This window comes from Eurytemora carolleeae, unplaced genomic scaffold (assembly GCF_000591075.1).
Source record: "Eurytemora carolleeae unplaced genomic scaffold, Eaff_2.0 scaffold84, whole genome shotgun sequence".
NCBI classification, from domain to species: Eukaryota; Metazoa; Arthropoda; class Copepoda; order Calanoida; family Temoridae; genus Eurytemora; species Eurytemora carolleeae.
The window spans coordinates 255,431-255,699 of record NW_019396074.1 but is presented as its reverse complement, the minus strand read 5'-3'; positions in this window follow the sequence as shown (position 1 = coordinate 255,699).

The window sequence follows — 269 nt, the reverse complement described above, 5'->3', positions numbered from 1 at the left end:
TACTCTATATTCCTGATGTACTCTAAATTCCTGGTATGTACTCTATATTCCTGGTATGTATTCTATATTCCTGATGTACTCTAAATTCCTGTTATACTCTATATTTCTGGTATGGACTCTATATTCCTGATGTACTCTATATTCTTGGTATGTATTCTATATTCCTGATATACTCTAAATTCCTGTAATACTCTATATTTCTGGTATGAACTCTATATTCCTGATGAACTCTATATTCCTGATGTACTCTATATTCCTGATGTACTCTA